The sequence below is a fragment of the Ammospiza nelsoni genome, chromosome 2 (assembly GCF_027579445.1).
Source record: "Ammospiza nelsoni isolate bAmmNel1 chromosome 2, bAmmNel1.pri, whole genome shotgun sequence".
In the NCBI taxonomy this organism is placed as follows: Eukaryota; Metazoa; Chordata; class Aves; order Passeriformes; family Passerellidae; genus Ammospiza; species Ammospiza nelsoni.
In genome coordinates, this window is record NC_080634.1 from 119,532,211 (window position 1) to 119,549,042 (window position 16,832).

The following is a 16,832-nucleotide window of genomic DNA, read 5'->3' on the forward strand; positions in this document are numbered from 1 at the left end:
TTTCCCTCATACCCTCATGCCCAAAATGCTGGCTTTGCAGAGCCATTAACAGTCAGAAACAATCGAGTTTCTGCCCAAGCTGTTCAAGCCCTCACTGCTCGATCCTGCAGCCCCATTGCAGATCGAGCAGCCCCACCGTGCCCAAGGAGAAGCAGAGAAAGTGACAGATCTCGAGATTAAACGACTTTAATGAAATATCACTGGAATCCCAGCCCCAGCCCAGCCAGAGAGGCCTCAACACCTCCCCTGGGTGCCCCAGCCGTGCCCTTTCCAAAACCAGGGACATTTTCTTCTGCTCTGCCTGCACAGGGAGGCTGCCACGGTCACTGCCATGGATCCTGAGGGCAGGCATGGAAGTGGAAAACTCCTCCCAGTGCTTTTCAGCAGGACTTGCAGCTCAGCCAGCCCCGGGTGCTGCTGTGGGCCTTCCCCATCTCAGGCAGGTGTGAGCTCCCCGTGCTTCCCAAGGCATCCTGTGCCCTCCAGGCACGAGGGCTGTGCGAGTCCTGGGAGCTGTTTTGGGTACTGCTACAAGACAAATTGCCTGTGCAGAAGTGTTTACAGGTATTCCCAAGCTCCCACCGCTCCGTGCTCAGGCAGTAATTGCCAGGCAGCTGACAGGGAGAATTTACTGCCTGTTGGTGTTCACAATGCAAACTCTCTCTGGGTTTGCTTCCCTTTGCTTTGCTTCCCTGTTTGTTTTCTAATACAGTGTTGTCTGGCCTGACCTTTTTTATTCTGGACATGTGCCTGGCAAGCTCAGGAGGAAATCCAGGTGAGGTGGGAATGTCCAGGTATCCCTGCCATTCCCACATCAGCCATTCCGACGCTCCAGGTGCTCCTTGTGCAGCCACAGGTGACCCATGATGTTCTCTTTGTCACATTTGGAGCTGTCACATTTTGGCCAGAGGCAGGAAGGAGTGGGGAGAGCTCTAATTCCCAGTTCTTCCAGTGCTCTACCTCCTCAAACGTTCCTCTGGCAGAAGAAAAGGAAACTTTCAATCCCTGTCCCTGTTGCCCTCCCAGTGCTGCTTTCAAATGCCAGTATCAGATTCCCAGCAGGATATAAATTTACAGTCTCTGTTCAGTCTCACTTCTGACTCCATTCCACATGGAATCTCCCTAAGCACACATCTACCTGTGGCCACCTCCCCCACCTCCCCTTTTTGGGAATCCCCCCAGCTGTATTTAAAGCTGTCCCAGGACTCCCCAGACATCAGCCCGAGCCTGAGTCCATTTTTGTCTGTGATGGCATTTGCTCCCAGCAGAAACATTTGATACTGAGGCCCATAAATCCATTCCCAGGTGGATGTTTGATATCCCTGGGATGAGATCTGGGTGCCTGAGGGTCTCTCATGCACATCAGCAACACAGGTAGTGACTACACCTGTCTGTCACACGTGTGTGGGCATCTCATGGGGCATCCCAGAAGCCCAGAGTCAGCAGGGATGAGCCCTTCAGGACCATCCAGCCCCACCAGCACCACCCCAATCCCTGTCCCCAGGGCCACATCCAGACTGCTCTGGGACAATTCAGTGACTCCAAACCTCCCTGGGCAGCTCAGCCCAAGGCCTGACCACTCTGCCAGGGAAATTTTCTGTGCCAATCTCCAACCTGAGCCTGCCCTGGTGCCATCTGAGGCCATTTCCTCTCCTCCTTTCCCTGCCCCTCCTGGCAGAAGCTGTGCAGAGCACGAGGTCCCCCTGAGCCTCCTTTCTCGAGGCTGAGCCCCCCCAGCTCCCTCAGGAGTTTTCCAGCCCCTTCCCTGGACACGTTCCAGCTGTGCCAGCCCTGCCCTGTCCATCCCTTTATGGAAGCTCAGGATGATCCCCAGATCTTTCACCACCCATCTAAGGTGTGCAACATTTCCAAACTGCCTTGAATCTCACAAGTTTGGTTTTTCCTCCAAAAGCATCCAAAGACTGTAGGAAATGTAATGTTGAATATTTAAAAGCACAGGGTTAGAGAGGATGGTCTGAACAGCGAGTGGTGACCATGCCGTGAATAATCAGTAAGGAAATAAAAACTCCCCTAACAGAGATTTTATTTACTTTATTTAAGTAATAAGTGCCATGCAAAATGTCCTGACTTTTTCATGCTGCAATTTGGGCAAAGCACCCTCTCTGCATGCTGGTGTCCATCCCATCCATCCCTATCCCAAAGAGCAGCACACAGGGCATGGATGAATCGTTCCACCCTCAAGACATCACCTTTTGGAATAAAGCACAGATAAAAATATATCCTCCTGCCTTCCATATACGTATGCCAAGGTTTTCTTTGGGAAAGATGTTGGGAATGTTTGAAGCTTGTAGCAAAGTGGGGCTCTGCTCCCAGGGAACAGGGACAGGACAAGGGGAGATGTCCTCAGGCTGTGCCAGGGGAGGCTCAGCTTGGACACCAGGAGCAATTTCCCCATGGAAAGGGTGCTCTGGCCTTGGAAAGCTTGGATTCCATCATCTGTGAGGGCTTTTCCAACCTCAGTAATTCTGGGATTCCATGAAAAAATGTCCTGCAATATCTCAGAGGCTCCTGACAAAGGAGCTGGCCCAGCATGGCAGCTAAGGGTGAAAATGAAAAACAAAAATTGGCACTTCTAGGAGCTCAAAATCACCACTCAGAACTTCTTCAACCACAGCTATTTTTGGTTTCAGCAGTCTCCTGACTAGGCTGCACTAAACCTCCCTTTGCACCACGTCCTCTGTGCACCACAGAAAGCCAATTCTCTGAATAAAAACTTAAATTTCCACCTGTGGCACGTCACTCAATATCACAATAAAATCAGAATTTATCACAGGTTTAGGACCGGGATGTTGATTCCCTCCAGCCCCAGGAGAGGTTTGGAGGTGCTGTAGGAACCAGGAATTGCCTGTGCAAAGAGGAATTGCCCTGCTGGGTGAGTTTTGTTTGCCTGGCTGTGGGCAGGGGTGTAGGGCAGGTGCAGGCCTGTTCTCCTGCTGTTTCCTCACTTCTCCAGGAGGTTTGTCCACAAACACCACACATTTCAGGGTTTGGGTTTTAGGACTAGGGTCTGATGAGAGGATGTAAAAGAGAGGGGGAAAGGAAAGGGAGGAGAATAGATGGGGAAAGGCTGGGATGAAGAAGGGCTAGATTTGAGGAAGATGAGGACAGGGAAAGATGAGAAGATGAATGAGCTAAAGAAGAACAGAAGAATCATGGATTTGTGTGTCCAGAGGAGGCTCCAGGATGGGCAGAGGGATGGAGCAGCTCTGCTGGCAGGAAAGGCTGGCACAGCTGGCATTGCTCACCTGCACAGGAGAAGCTTTGGGCTGAGCTCAGGGTGGCCTTGCAGGGCCTGGAGGAGCCCCAGGAAAGCTGGAGAGAGACAATTGCCAGGGGATGCAGGGACAGCACCCAGGGAATGGCTGCCAGTGCCAGAGGGCAGGGCTGGGTGGGATCTGGCAATGAGGAATTGTTCCCTGGCAGGGTGGGCAGGGCTGGGATGGAGTTCCATCCCTGGATCCCTGGCAGTGCCCAAGGCCAGGCTGGACATTGGGGACGGTGGAGCAGCCTGGGACAGTGGGAGGTGTCCCTGCCATGGCAGGGGTGGCACTGGGTGGGCTCTGAGCTCCCTCCAACCCAGCCATTCCCTGGATCTGGGATCTCTCCTGTCACCTCCCTCTGGTCACCCCAAAGCTTCTCCTCTCCAGGTGAACAATCCCAGCTCTCCCAGCCTTCCCTCCACCCCTCTGCTTGTCCTGGTGCCTCCTCTGGAACTGCTCCAGCAGCTCTGTGTCCATCTGCCACAATGTGATGCTTGCACACCATGGAAGGAGTTCAGATTCTTTTTGCTGTTTACTTTTAAAAAGCTGCATAATTGCACACATCCAATCTGCTTTAAATGAGGACTAGGTTGCAAAATCAATACCACATAATGAGGAGCGTTATTTCTCCTTCCTCTCCTTTGCATCTGCATATGCAAAGTAGATAATTGCCCACTTTTCTTTTCCATGGGCTCTGTGCCACATTTATTTTTCAGGGTGGAGCCACTCTGGAGCTGTGTCAGGATGACATAGTGGAGGAGGCTGCTGTCTCCAGAAGTTTTTCCACATTTGTTTCAGCAAACAGAAGATGAGCAGGGAATTTTCGGGGGATTATGTGGAAAAGGATGAGCTCTTGGGTTTAAACCAGCTGGGATGTGCCTTAGGAGGGGATTGAATCCCTCCTTCCTTGCTTGGGTGGGGCTGCACGAGTCAGTTAAACCACATGTCTTGCAGGTGGCCATGAATTTCACCCTCCCAGTTTCTGAGTGTCTGAATTGACATTTTGTGGTCTCATTTTGCAGAAGTGCTGAATGATCCCAGATGGAATAAATTCAATTGGTGCTACACATGTGAAGTGCTCTGAATGAGGAACGCAGCTATTCTTGAAATATTCACTTGAACTCTTCACTGTCTCAAACTCAGGAACCAGAATCTAAAGAACCTTCAACTGCAGGTAATTCCAGCCCATCCCAAACCCATCACACCCAGGAGGAAACAAAACCTCTTTATGGCTGATGGTTCTTTTCCCATGGAAAGGGGAGGAAGGGGCACCTTCGTGCTGTTTATCCTGATATCCCAGAAGTGTCCTGCCCAAAAAACCTAAACCAGGATGGCTGGGAAAGTTGTTGTGACTCCCCTGCCCCTCTCACCCTTCTCCTGAGTGTTAATGGCTCTGCCAGGTGGGACCAGGAGTCTCCAAAATTCCTGCCAGGAGGACACAGACAGTGGGGCTGGGCTCTGCTGCCAGGGAACAGGGACAGGAGCAGAGGGAGCGGCCTCAGGCTGGGCCAGGGCAGGCTCAGCTGGGACAGCAGCAGCAATTTGCCCATGGAAAGGGAGCTCAGGCCCTGGCAGGGGCTGCCCAGGGAGCTTTGCAGTGCCCGTCCCTGCAGGTGTGCCCTGGAGGTGGCACTGAGTGCTCTGGGCTGGGCACAAGGTGCCCACGGGGCACAGCTGGCACTCCATGGGCTTGGAAATCTTTTCCAACCCCAGGGATTTGGGGATTCTGAGAAAAACAGCTGGGGGGTGCTGGCAATGACTGTGTAGGGATTTGGGGCTGCAATAGGGCTCAGTCCTTCCAGAGAATTCTGGCACCAGGGGATTTAGGGGTGGTTTGGGAGGTGCAGCCGCCAGCAGGGCTCAGCTGGGTTATCCCAAATGCTGAGTGCCAGGAGAGCCTGGGGAAAAATGGGGGAGAAATGGCTCAACTGAGAAAAGCTTTAAACTGGGAGAGGGGCAAGCCAGTGAGGGAGTGCAAAAGTAACTGTGGCAAAGTGTAGCTTGTGTGGAATACAATATAAGGTTAGAGAGATACAAAATGAGATTAGATGGGATTTTGGGCAGGAATTGTTCCCTGGCAGGGTGGGCAGGCCCTGGCACAGGGTGCCCAGAGCAGCTGGGGCTGCCCCTGCATCCCTGGCAGTGCCCAAGGCCAGGCTGGGTGTGGAAGGTTCCCTGTCCATGACCTGGATGAGCCTGGGGATCCCTCCAGCCCAAACCATTCCATTGTTCCCTGATGGGGGAACAGCTCTGGATGCACCAGCAGGCACAGGGAGAGTGGCAGGAGCTGCAGAGCCAGCACAGGCACACCTTTGGTTCCTGTGTCCCATCTTCAGGCCACAACTCAATTAAATCCCAATCAGTGGCTCATTAACCCTCCAGTGTGAGCAGGCACTCCGGCAAACTGGGGACAGCAATGAAAACAGAAGCCCGTAAGAGTGAAAATTAATCAAATCAATGTAATTAGCAAAGGGAAGAGAAAATTCCAGGTAGGTGTGGCTGTTCTTTAGGAGTTAGAGCAAGAAAACTGTGAAAAACAGATGTGCTCTTCCTCCAGGATGGCAGGGTGGGAAGAGGTGACACAGGCAATGCCAAAATGATTGATGGCTTTTTCTCCTCACTCCTCAGCAAGGAGAATGAACAATGGTCCATTGAGTAACCACGAAGAACAGAGAGAGCAGAGCAGAACATTTCAGCAAGTTGGGCTTTTTCCAGCCAGCCAGACCTGGCAGAATGCAGCTGAGGGGACGTGGAGGACTGGCTGAATCCTAGAGGAACCCACAAGGAATCACTTCCCACACCTGCAAAAAGGAAGAGCAAGGACAGGTGCTGCAGTCACCTGGATAAATAACCCAGCTTGGGGAATGTCAGAGGAGAAAACAGCCCAGCTTGAATTCCTGGAAATTTCTGGAAACAAATAATGAAACAAAGTTTTCTTTTGTGCATGGGAAATAATGAAATGATAAGTGGAGGCCAAGAATGATTTGCCAGGAACAAATCCTGCCCAGCCAGGCTCATTTCCTCCCCTGACAAGTAGCAGCTCTTATGGACAATAGATATTGCATATCTTGACTGGAGCGAGGCTTTCAGCACTGCCTCCGCTCAGGGAACTAAAATGAAACCATTGTAAGGTGGACTCAGCTGTTTGAAACATCAAAAACCCTCCAAGAGGGATTGTTGGTGGTGTGGAAAAATTATGGAAAGTGTTTTTGCAGGTGCCCTGCCTGGGGTTTGTGCCATTCCCTGTTTTCCTTGTGTTTTGGAGGATGAAGGATTGAGTGGGAAAGTTCTTCTAGGATTAACATCCTGATCCTAGAAGAAATGGTGTAAAAACAGCAGGATTCAGTGCAAGTGTAAACTCAGTTTTACATAAGAATAAACCCCCCCCCCCAGTGGAAGGAGCCAACAAGGCAAAAAACCTGGACAAAAACCTGTGGGGATTTTGGAAGAGCTTGAACTCCCTTGAGAATTAACAAATGTGTGGGAAAGCAAGGACTGGCCTGAAATGTCTAAGCAGGCTGGTTGGGATGTGTGGAATAATTCCTGCACTCCCACTCAGCCCTGGGGAGGCCTGAAAGTGAAAAATGAATGATTCCCTTTGGTCACTGAACTGGAGAAACCCCAGCCTGGTCTCCAACTTCCTCACGAGGCCAATTAGGGAAAGTCCTCAGAGCACAAAAAGGTGCTGAAGGTCTGTAAAAAAAGCTGACCCTGAAGGGAAACCTCAGAGATCTGGGTTTGTTGGTTTTAATCTAGAGAAAATAGGACAGAGAAGAAACATGATAAGAGTCTTCAAATATGTAACAGGTAGAAGGCAGCAGGAAACTCTCAATGCTTGGAGGGGAGCAGGGAGCTTAAACAATATCCAGAATTACAGTTTTTACTGGATTTAAGGGGAAACTTCCCAGTTAGGGAGTTAAGGGAGCCGTGGAGAGCATTGAGGGCATTAAATGCAGCTGGAAAAAGCAACACAGATTATTGGGGTGTTGGGGAAGCCCCAGGGGAAGAAGCTTTGAGGTAAATGTACCTAAAAAGCTGCAGAAATGGATTTGAAGGGCTCAGGTGACATCTGGAGCTGGAGACATCCTGAGGGTGCTGTCCATGGGTGAAGCATCTCTCAGCTCTCAGGAAGTCCTTTCCAGCAACTTCAAAGCAGGAAAAAAAAAGAGAAAAATCAGCTCTAAGATGTAAACATTGAAAGGTTTTTGACTCCCAGATAATTTCTTGAGGTGTCTTTGTGCCTCCAATCACTGCACACAGACACAGACGGTGCCAGAATGGCTGCATTTCTGCTTCAGTGGTTTCCTGCTGCAGGTGAGAAAAGGGATGTTAGGCTGTGCTGGTGTCTTGTGCAAAAATAAATAAATAAAGATAGAGAAAGAAAGGAATAAATCAAGGCAGGCTGCATCCCGTGCATTTCTGGCAAGAGCAGCCTGCAATCCCATCACCTGGGAGACAACCAGGGACTGGCACTGCTGCTGTGCCAGGGAACGAGAGGCTTTGTCAGGAACCTGAGGGGTGGCTGTGCTTGGATCCCTCTGCATTGAGGAGCCAACAGAGCCCAGGCAAGGAAATGAGGAGCAGCAGAGCTACAGAGAGCTGGGAAGGGGCTGAGGGAGCTGGGAAGGGGCTGAGGGAGCTGGAAGGGGCTGCAGAATCCCTGAGGAGCTGGAAGGGGCTGCAGAATCCCTGAGGAGCTGGAAGGGGCTGCAGAATCCCTGAGGAGCTGGAAGGGGCTGCAGAATCCCTGAGGAGCTGGAAGGGGCTGGGGCTGGAGCAAAGGAGGCTCAGGGGCCCTTGTGACTCTGCACAAGTCCCTGTGGAAAGTGATAATTGAGACTTAAGGAACAGAAAAAGAGAGGCAAAAATTCATGGGGACGGGGATGAGGGAACAGGAATTGTGAGGAGGATGGGAAGAATCCAGGTTCAGTGGAAGAACCATGGGCAGGGAATTGGTTTGGGTGGAAGGATTTGGGCTCCTCTGGGATCTCAGCCCATGGAAAGGGAGCTCAGGCCCTGGCAGGGGCTGCCCAGGGAGCTTTGCAGTGCCCATCCCTGCAGGTGTGCCCTGGAGGTGGCACTGAGTGCTCTGGGCTGGGCACAAGGTGGGCACAGCCGGCACTGCATGGGCTGGCAGGGCTGTGCCAGCCCCAGGGATTCTCTAATTCTCTCTTCCAGAAGGTTCCGAGGTCGTGCTGAGCGATCCTCCCCGTGCTGGGGATGTGATAATGGAATTCTGTGCAATTAAAATGACGCCTCCCCCAGAAGCCTCTCTCTGCTTTTCCAGCTGTTTGTCCTCTTCTCTGGGCAGCAATTTGCTGCTAATAAATTGTGCTGTGCAAATAGAATATCATGAATCAACTGATCCAATTTAATCAAGTTTAAACCCACATTTTCACTGAGGAATCCCTAACCCTGATTAATTGAGAGAAGTGAGGAGGCTTGATCCCTTCACCCTTAGAAATCACAAATGCAAAATGTTGCTGTTCATAGTGCTGATATCCAGCAGAAATGCTCAGAATCTGGGAAATACATGAGAAAAGCAAAAAAAAAAAAAAAAAAATCAAGAAAAATTATTTCTCCCTCTTTCCAGTGGAGGCCACCTGTCTTCTGCTTCCCTGATCATGGTGGCTCTTCCCAAATTCCAGTTTATTGAAGTGGTGAATGTTCAGCCAGGCTCTGTCTATCCTAATTTGTGCACCAGGTTTTCCTGGAAATTCTTTTTTTTTCCATTAAAAAATTCTTTTCACATTCAAAAAGTGTGTGAGGGCAGAAAATGCAGATTTCAGTCATTTCTTCAGCATTTCCAGATGTCAGAAAATCCATCTGGAGTTGTGACTTTGCTCCAGCTCTCCTGGAGCTGCTGCCCACCTGCAGGTCCCTCTGTGCTCCAGGCAGAGTGAGCCTGGAGCTTCCAGGAGTTCTCTCCCTGTGCAGGACTTGGGATGGAACAGGAAATGTTTGGATTTCCATTTGAAGAACAATTCCATTTAAAGATTCCATGATCCAGAACACGCTCAAGGGCTTTTGTCCAAGAAATCTCCAGGAGAAAAAAAAAAAAAAAAAAACAAAAAAAACAAAAAAAAAAACCAAAAAACAAAAAAAACCTCCGTAGGTCAGTGTAGGGATGTTGGAAATAATAAATGAGAAACACAAAGTTGGAAGGGACCTTCAGGATCATCCAGTCCACCCAGCACCACCCACCTGGAGGAGAGCTGCAGATCCCACATCACTGATTCCAGAAGATTCAGGAATTCTCTCTTGGGATGACACAAAGTGGATTCATCAAGCACCTCCTTTGTTGCTGCCAGGCAGAGAAAAATCATCCTGGGGGCAACAAAAGGCCTTGCTGTTACTCTTGGTTTCTTTATTGCATGGTGACAATTCAAAATTTAAAATTTCCAGTGGCAAACATGGTCCCATGGTTTTCCCCAAGGCAGTGGACAGAGCTCACTGGAGTCACACTCCAAAAGAATTTAATCCTTCCAATAAAGTGTTAAGGAGACTGTTTGGTGCAACGCGAATAATTTCAAATCTTATGGATAATCCCCTTATTCCTGCATGTTCAGCCTGCAGCAGACACCACAGAAATCAGCAGAAGCCTCAAATTTGGTTTGTGCTGGTGATTAATGCAGGTGTTAATTCCTCCAATTAGCATTTGTGCGAAGTTACTCTGCTTTACAAAGATCAGGAGCTCACAGGTGTTGGATGTCACTGATATAATCGACCTGGGCATTAAATCACCTGGGAATTCGGGAGGCTTGAAGAATTTAATCACAGTTTTTCTCAAACCACTCCAAAATTCCTGGTGATTTGTGTTCCTGCCTGGATGGGAATTCAGTAGTAAAATATCTTTTTGGGAGTGCTTTAACCCCCTCACCCAGCCAGGCTTCCAAACTGAAAGTAAAAGCCAGGAGATTTTGTTGAACCCCCCCCAGATGTGAAAGATTTGGGGGTTTTGGGGTTCAGGACTGAGGTCAGAGCTCACCGGGGGCTGCAGCTCCTCCAGAGGGCCCTTACCAGCCTCAGTGCCCTGATGGCACCTGAGCTTTTCCAGGGATGTGCAGGAATTTTCCTCAGGGCACTGCAGGAAACAGCTCTGGCTCGTGGAGCACGGAGAAAGCTCCAGCCCAGTGTGGAGATTTTATTCACTGGGAAGCAACAAAGGAAAGGCCTTGGAGGAAAACTCTGCAGGCAGGAAAATCTGAGTGGATAAAAATCAGCATCAGGGAATCACAGAACAGTTTGGGTTGGGAGGATCTTAAATCCCACCCAGTGCCACCCCTGCCATGGCAGGGACACCTCCCACTGTCCCCAGTGCCCAGCCTGGCCTTGGGCACTGCCAGGGATGCAGGGGCAGCCCCAGCTGCTCTGGGCACCCTGTGCCAGGGTAGAGGCTCAGCTCTTCCTGCCACACTTCAAATAAAAACTCAGAAACTTCTCTCAGGATCTCAATCTCAAAAAAACCAACCCCAAAATTATACAGCAAACATGGGAGAGCTAGAGCTCAGAGCCCCTGGCAGAGCCTGAAGGGCTCCAGCAGAGCTGCAGAGGGACTGGGGACAAGGCCTGCAGGGACAGCACCCAGGGAATGGCTTCAAAGTAGGATTTAATGGGATCTTGGGAATAGGGAATTGTTCCTTGGCAGGGTGGGCAGGGGCTGGGATGGAATTCCCAGAGCAGCTGGGGCTGCCCCTGCATCCCTGGCAGTGCCCAAGGCCAGGCTGGGCACTGGGGACAGTGGGAGGTGTCCCTGCCATGGCAGGGGTGGCACTGGATGGGATTTAAGGTCCTTCCAACCCAACCCATTCCATGACAGTAAAATTCCCACAGACAAAATCAATTGCCAACACCATTTTTTGTTGACACCAACCCATGTCCAGAACCTCTCACTTCTTAACTTCCAGGAAAATCAGGATTCCCTTTCCATTTGCAGCCCTGCTGGCCCTGCTGTGCCGTTTCACACCCAATTTCCCAGCCCAGCAGGAGCAGGGGGTGCTGAGCCTGCCTTAGCAAGGGAAGCGAGGCAGGGCAGGCCCAGCTCTGCCAGGCGTGTCCTTGTGCGTCCCTGTGTCCCACAGGGGACAATGGCAGGGCTGTCCCTCAGCAGGCACAGCCTGGGAGCTTTGGGGTGTCTGTGCAGGGCAGGATGATCCTTAGGGTCCCTTGCAGGATATTCTTGCTGCTATAATTCCCTTTATGAGGTGCCACAATGATCCTGTTAAAATACAGATCATCCTGTTAAAATACAGATTTTCAGTAGTGCGATGCATCCTGTTAAAATACAGATTTTTTTTTTTTTTCCTGACTTGTTTCAGTGGCTACAATGTCTGGAAAACATCCAATCAATTTTTTTTAGTGGAAGCTGATCCACCTGACACTGGCACTTGCAATGAGTGCAGGGCAGTTCTGGTCTCCATGCTACCAGAAGTGAGGTGAAGCAGAACAGAACTCTGTGTGTTCCAAATGTGGGGATTTATCTCCCAAAGTTTACATTAGGTAAAGCACAGAACCATTCCTGCAGCAAATACATCTGGAAAACAACCTGTGGAAAATACAACACAGTTGCATTTTCAGCAATAGTTACAGGGAAGCAGGAAGTCAGAGATCCCCTTGCAGAGATGGTGTGAGCGCTGACACACCAAAAAAAAAAGAATATTTTAGTAAGTCCCACGTCAGAATGAGATACAAAAAGTGAAACAATGACCTGTGCTGATGCTTTATGGGATGTGGAGCCCTCTGTGTTGTGTAATGAGAGGTTCCAAGGCTGCCAGGCAGAACAACTCGTGCTTTTCTCAGCAGAGCAACTCAGGGAGTAGCAGCAACTCCTTCTCTGCATTTGGGGAGTGGAATCTGCCCAGTTCCCTCCCTGTCCCCGAATGGAGGATCCCACACAATCAGCAATTCCCAGCACCACCTCTTAGGCTGGTGCCTCCCTAATGTGCCCCGTTCCCAAGCTCTCATGGCAATCCCAGAGAAAACACAAGGTCCCCAAGGCCTCCCTCCCCCTCCTGGGTGTGAAAAATGCATATTTTATTATTGGCTTTTGGCAAATACAAAAATGAATGTTATTTGTGTTATGTTAGAAAGTTATGCTGTAATAATTTTTTTGGTAGTGTGTTAAATATAGTTTTAGGTTATAACATAAGGTTAAAATAGAAACTATGCTAAAGAAAAGGACTCACACCAGACAGCAGCCACAGGACACCTGAATCTTTCAGAGAAAGAGAATTTATTGCTCCATTATCAGAAGAAATGAACTCCTTCCTTCCTGAAAACGCCGTCAGGATCCAGAGGAAGGAGCTGACACTGCCCAGGCAGAATCCTGTGTTTGAATGGAATTTATGCATCATGGATGAGCTGTATGAATATGCAACAGGTTATTGTTTTTAAGGGTTAATCCTCTGTTAACGTGGGACCTTTTTTGGGCTTATTTTGTCCAGAAAAGGTACCCTGACTGTCCGTAACTCTTTGTATTTATTGTCTCATATCATCCTAATTAAAATTGTCCAAATTATAATTACTCTAATTACATTACTATTTTTATAACCATTTTATTACTATTACCCATTTACAATTTTCAAAACAAGTGATTGGCATTTTTCACATGGGGCAGCAAGGCCCAGCATTAACTCTGACATTGCTGCAGCGCTGGCACCTTTCCCTTGGCACCACCACCCCCTGTACAATGGGCACAGGGAACCCTCTCCTTGTCTCCTCACCCGTTTTTAGCTGCACCAAACCCCCCAGGCAGGAATCTTGGAAGGAAGTTTGACTTCCATTTAAAAATAAATTCCTTCTGTAGTCATCAGGGGCCAAGAGAAGAGAAGAATTCAGGTTGTAAAGGTGTCTGTTTTGATATATATATTATATATATATATAAATAATATGTATAATATATATAAATAATATATAATATATATTTTATATATATTAATAGAAATGATATAATTTCTATTAATTTTGAAATACATATATATATATATATGACACTGAAAATTAAGAGAACAAAGGTAATATTGAAAGCAGGATTCATCCCACTTCTTCTCCTCAGAATTCCCCCATGAACACACACACACAAAGATCAAGAATGTACTGAAAACAAAGTGCAGGTTGAAGAAAAAAACCCAAACAAAGCAATTTTCCCATTTGTCACTAGGTATCCTATAGATTACTTAACAGATTTACTGATCAATCTTTTTATTCCTTGAATGCCTTTTAATCTTTTTTTCCTCCCCAGAACAGCTCATCCATCATTACCTTTCACTGCTATGGGGCTTTCAGGCAATCCCCTCTCAGGATTTGCCATCTTTGCTGCCCCAAGCCCTGCCCAGGTTCCTGTGCCCACACCTGGGGTGGTGACATCCCCACATCCCTGGCTCCTGGTGAGAGGAATGGCAGATTTGTCTTTACAAACAAGCTGTGAGTCTGCTAAATATACTTTATGTATTTATATATAGAAATATATATGTGTATACACACATACATAGATATATCTGTGTGTATATATACATTTATATATACATACACATGTATTTATATGAGAGGAATATCAGATTTGTCTTTCCAAACAAGCTGTGGGGCTGCTGGTAGACAAAACCAGCTCTGGGAGATAAAAGAAACAATGGGAAGGAGTCAAGTGATTGATGAATGGAAAAAGAGTTTTTCTTTTACTAATGAACTTTAGGTTTGCTGATAAATGAAATTAGACATTGAGAGATGAAAGAAACAATGGGGGAAAACCCCTAAATTTTGTAAGAATTAAAAATGAAAAGGGAGGGTTATACATTAGAGGGAAATCTTTGGGAAATCTTCAGTATCAGGTGTACTGGGGAGTCTGAACCTCTCAAGTACCTCAGAAATGGGGAAAAACCCCTAAATTCCATAACAATTAAAAGTTAAAAGAGAGGGTTACACATTAGAGGAGAATCTCTGGTATCAGGTGTATTGAGAAGTCTGAACCTCTCAAGTACCTCAGCCAATGGGGAAAACCACCTAAATTCCATAAGAATTGAAAATGAAAAGGGAGGGTTATACATTAGAGGGGAATCTTTGGGAAATCTTTGGTATCAGGTGTTTTGGGAAGTCTGAACCTCTCAAATACCTCAGAAATGGGGAAAGAGAGAAGGGAAATGCAGCCAGGAAATTGGGATAAAAAGGAGGCTCTGTCCTCCAAAAATCTGAGAGACCCCAGGGGAATGCCCCATGGCCTCTGCCTTTATTGGAATAAAGTCAAAGGACTCCTCTGTCTCCTTTTTGGACATAAACCCCTGGTGTTTGTGGGCGAATTTTCCTGTCTCTGGCACAGGGATGCAGGAGCTGTCAGGGGCTGTGAGTGCCAGCGATTTCCATGGCAATGGTGCCTTTGTCTGCAGCTCCAGCGGCTCAGGAATGACACAAAGCCCAGACCCTTTGTGCATGGTGACCTGGGCCTGCAGCCCCCGGGGGCACCTGTGCCCTCATCCCCAGGCAGGTGTGGGCACACGAGTGTGTGACACACGGGGGAGAGGCCACAGAGTTGGGGAAGGGTCTGGAGGAGCCAAACAAGAGCAGCTGAGGGACCTTGGAGTGCCCAGAGGGGGCTGAGAGAGACCCACCAGGGGCTGCAGCTCCTCCTGAGGGCCAGCACCCAGCTCTGCTCCCTGGGCCTGCAGGGATTTCAGTTGGGTTTTAGGGACAGGTTCTTGCCCAGAGGGTGCTGGCACTGCCCAGGCTGCCCAGGGAATGGGCACGGCCCCGAGGCTGCCACAGCTCCAGGAGCCTTTGGCCGGCGCTGCCAGGGATGCCCAGGCTGGGCTTGGTGGGCTCTGGGCTGGCATTGATGATCCTGCAGGTCCCTTGCAGGAGGGACCATTTTATAGATTTAAATGTGTTAAACAGAACCCACTGGGAGCTGATCTCTCTCCCTGTCATGGTTTGAGGCTGGCACAATGCCAGTGCCCCCATGGAAATACCTTCTCCCTGGTGTCTGCTGTGAGATGGGACCAGGAATAGGGCAAAGCAGGCTCTGGCTTAGGAATAAAAGGAAAAAAAAAAAAAAACAACTTTATTAACTTACAATATATAAAAGAAACACACAGAACTCAGGATGAAAACCTTCCAAACATTCCTCCTCCCCCCACCAAATTCCCAATACATCACAGTAAGGCAAAACCTTGGACTCTCAATTTAATTACCATTCCTCAGATCACCAACTCTCAGTCCATCACCACCCTTCAGATAATCAATTCTCAGTTCATCAGGAGGAGAGGAGTCCCTCTGGTGCCACAGGCTTCCCCTGGAAACACAGCTGAGACCTCGTGTGTTTGCCTGTCACTCGTGGCACTGCCTGGAGATCATTGCCATCGTGACATCTTCACATCCTTATTTCCTCAAGATATTCCCTGATCCTGTGCTCCTGGAGGAGCCTCATTTAATTTTCAGGAGCAATGCAAGCACAGATGGGTGGGATGAGCAGAGGGTGAAGGAGCAGCACAGACCAGGAGCCACCACAGCTTTGGTGGCAGCATCGCCTGCAGCACCGCTGGGATTTTGGTGTTTTGGTGGCTGGAACTGGGGTGGAGCCGTGTTCCACCTGCTGCAAGGTGTGGGCAGGATGCTGCAGGTGAGTGTGGGCTGGGGATGAGCACACCATGCAACAGCAACGAGGAAAACAAACCAGAATTTCATTTCCTGCAAGAAGCAGCAGCTCTGGCCTGTTTGGGGATGGGTTCTGACGGTCATGCTGGAAAATTGCCCTCAGAAACCCACAGGAAGCAACAAATGCCCTTTAGCAGAGGGGGAAGATAAAATTTGCCTTTTTCAACTTCCATTCCTGGGCTTGTCACAGGAAATCTGAACACTGACCAGCGTGAAAATGCCAAAGAAACTGGAATGCTTGGTTTGCTTTTTATCCTGTCTTCCTAAAAAAAAAAAATAAATTAAAAAAAGAAAAAAGGCTTTTACCACTTTGTAGTCCTACCAAAATAAATAATTAACAATAATGAAATTGTTCCATATCACATAAACAAGGGCCCCGGGCCTCACTTTTTGGTGGATGATTTATATCTATCGTTTCCTTTGGCAGGGAGAGAAACAGCTCTGGCTCTATCTTGAGATAAAATTATAAACACAAATATCACACAGCAAAGGGCATTCCAAGTTTTAAAGTCCTGCAAGGCTCAATCCCAGTTTTTAGGGATTTTTTTTTCCGTAATGTCACCTCACCCAGGGGAAACTGTTCCAGTTTCAGCAGATTCCCTTTGATTTCTCAAATTTAGTGGGCAACACACAAGGGCTGAAGCCTGGGACAATCCAAATTGGACAATTTTATGTTGTGTCACATCCAAAGATCCTTTCACAGATGATCCTGGAACGACTCACCTCTCCAGAAAATTCTGTTTTCTCCAGAAAATTCTGTTTTCTCTTTGTCCCCAGCCCAGCTCCGGCTGTTTCCCCCCCTGGAGAATGATCCATGAGTTTCTTGCTCTCCAGCTGCCCTTCCACACCCCAAATCCCTTTTGTGCAGGACCAAGGAATGGGAGAAGGAGGGCCAATACCTGCAGTTATGTA